Raw genomic sequence first — 3,395 nt, forward strand, 5'->3', positions numbered from 1 at the left:
CACCCATATTTCAAAACTAGAGAGAGTGGTGTAAAAATGGAAAAAGTCACAAAATGTTTGCATAAGTGGACTCAAAAAGTTGTAAAAGTCTAATTTTATGACTTTTTGAAGCCAAAATTCTGGAGTAAAGGCATGATAAATCAGGGCCTAGATCTTTAATCTGGGCTACATTAGAAGAGGTTTCTTTAAATTTTTGTTTTTTATGTTGGGACCTCTGTTGAATTAAGACCCTCTTTAATTACGGCATTGTCGACACACCAAAGAGAAAAATTATCTATAAGCACTCTCATCATTAAATGAGAAATAATCTCTTATGGAGGATATCACTCTCTCTTGAAATTCCCAGGGTTTTGAGAATGAAGATGTTAATGAATGGAAAATACTTTCAGGGTCAAATAACGCTAGCTGAAGATAAATTAGGGAGTGTCGACCAGGTGGCCACATCAGTTTCAGGGGATTGTATGTTAGAAAGAGAACAGTGGTCTACTAGAAAAATATTTTTTTGCAAAGGTGCGATGTCAAGCAGAACAGAATCGCGCATGTCAGCTCCAAACCCCCCCCCCCCCCAAACTAGCGCAAGCAGCGTATATATTGTAAGTGACACTGAATCAGATTATGTAATTTTTATCTTCATATTCGTTTGCATTCTGACGCTGTGCTCCCATAAACCTGCAGTAAAATGTATTGAGAGCAATCCTTGAGTCCTCTTGGATGAGCTCTTGAGTCCTCTCGCATATTACTGTCAGTTTGTGGGAGCATAGAGTCTATTCAACACTTGCTTATTACCTTAAACCGTCGTTCAATTCTTTGGTGTGAAGCCAAAGTCCGTGGAATCCATTGCTTTGTCAAGAACCATATTGAAACCTCCACAGACGAGCAACTTCCCTGCTAGAACTTTATTACCTTATGGAGAGTTTTATTTGAAAAGCGTTAGGTGCATAAATGTTTACTATGGTAATATGGCAATCATTATTTTTCAGGCCAGTGCAAGAAACTTCCAAACATCATCTACCAATGAATCCACATCTGAATCTGAAAATTAGGTGTGTCTCTTACCACTAGGTGTGGAAATTTCAAGTGGCAGAATTTAGGACATTGAGATCTGGAAAGGTGAGTTTCTTGCAGACATTGTATGTCTGGATTGTGGACAAACCATCTGGTCATGCAGACAACTTCTTAAAGGGTGAGTTTAGCCTTCTAGTGTTTAACGTCATAACCTGAAGGACGATAATTTTATATCAAACCAGACACCCCCCCCCCCCCCCTACAGAAAGGAAAGCGTTAAAATATGCTCTGTAATGTAATAAAACGTAAAGAAACAGTGGCACGATCTGCCCGCAAATGATGATTTAGGTGACCACATGAATGATCTTATTACCCAACGATAGATGTTTTCTCTCGTTTATCGGGTAATTAGCGGCACCTTTACAGCGGCAGATTATCGCTAGCGAGCATTCGTACCAATGCTTGATAGTAATAATCTGCCCGATCTTTGGGCAGTGTAGAGGGGCCTTTAAACAATACAGTTGCAGCACCTGCTCAGTTGGGAGGTAAAGTTTATCCAGATGTGAACTCTACGTCCTGTAAATGAAAGTCAACAAGGAACATAACTCAACTGGACTATTTCTTGGAAACCCATTCTGGAGAAGGGCGTCCAGGACTTTTCTTATTAGCATGGGAGTCTTGATTTGAGGTGGAAATTCTCGACTTCAGAAACAATTCTACGCCATCTTCAGGTTTGTGGAGAGCATAAGTAGTGCCATCTTTATGTACCAGGAACTTTGTGGGGGATCCCCACTTGTAGCAACTTGTCACAAAGGAATTTTTTCCTGGCCTGGATTGTAGATTGGGATAGGTCTGCATACAGATGAATATGTTGTTGAAGCTTTCTAGAAGCAGACACAAGGGATTCTTTATATGGAAAAGTGAATGTTGGCTAATATATCCCTAAATATTTTATCAGAGAGATTTGGGCTTCAAATCCTGAAGATGGCAGCTGTTAAGAATATTGCAATGGCGGCTTGCGGGGGAATAGATCACTGACATCTTGGCTGTGTCCTCATCAACTATGAGTGAGAGGAGTCCTCTATGAGGCTCATGCACTTCATTGGGTGTGAGGTGGATGAGGAGAGTGATAGTGACTTACTCTATCAAAGAGGTTGCGATCTCTCCTCTTGCTCTTTATTTCTGTATGTGTCTGCCGGAGAGTGAGGGGAAGACTCTGAAGTCTGCCCTGTAATAGCGCCAATGAACGATTCGTCAATCAGGTGAGTGGGACTAGTCTTGCCGTATCACTCGGGGTCACCATGAGGGCCAATGTGTCCTGGGGAATCAGCCCAGTTTTAAAGCCCCTTTACACTGCTCAATTGAGCAGATGATTGTCGGTAAGGAAGCGTTTGTATGCAGAACCATTTACATGCAGCGATCTACACAGTATGGGGAGGAGCGATCACTAATTCCGTCGCTCATTGTTTGCTGGCAGGAGAGGCTGTTCAGACAGCACGATCTGCTGCTGGCAAACGATGCTTTAGGTGACCGCATGAACGATCCTATTACCCTGAATAATCCTTTTGAGCTTCATCATATTCATTTATGTCCTAAATGGAAGCAGTATGAATGGTGATTTCTACAAACTGGATTCCCAAAAAGTTGGGACACTATACAAATCGTGAATAAAAACTGAATGCAATGATGTGGAGGTGCCAACTTCTAATATTTTATTCAGAATAGAACATAAATCACGGAACAAAAGTTTAAACTGAGAAAATGTACCATTTTAAGGGAAAAATATGTTGAATCAGAATTTTATGGTGTCAACAAATCCCCAAAAAGTTGGGACAAGGCCATTTTCACCACTGTGTGGCATCTCCCCTTCTTCTTAAAACACTCAACAGACGTGTGGGGACCGAGGAGACCAGTTTCTCAAGTTTAGAAATAGGAATGCTCTCCCATACTTGTCTAATACAGGCCTCTAACTGTTCAATCGTCTTGGGCCTTCTTTGTTGCACCTTCCTCTTTATGATGCGCCAAATGTTCTCTATAGGTGAAAGATCTGGACTGCAGACTGGCCATTTCAGTCCCCGGATCCTTCTCCTACGCAGCCATGATGTTGTGATTGATGCAGAATGTGGTCTGCCATTATCTTGTTGAAAAATGCAGGGTCTTCCCTGAAAGAGATGACGTCTGGATGGGAGCATATGTTGTTCTAGAACCTGAATATATTTTTCTGCATTGATGGTGCCTTTCCAGACATGCAAGCTGCCCATGCCACACGCACTCATGCAACCCCATACCATCAGAGATGCAGGCTTCTGAACTGAGCGTTGATAACAACTTGGGTTGTCCTTGTCCTCTTTGGTCTTTGGATGACATGGCGTCCCAGATTTCCAAAAAGA

This window comes from Bufo gargarizans, chromosome 2 (assembly GCF_014858855.1).
Source record: "Bufo gargarizans isolate SCDJY-AF-19 chromosome 2, ASM1485885v1, whole genome shotgun sequence".
In the NCBI taxonomy this organism is placed as follows: Eukaryota; Metazoa; Chordata; class Amphibia; order Anura; family Bufonidae; genus Bufo; species Bufo gargarizans.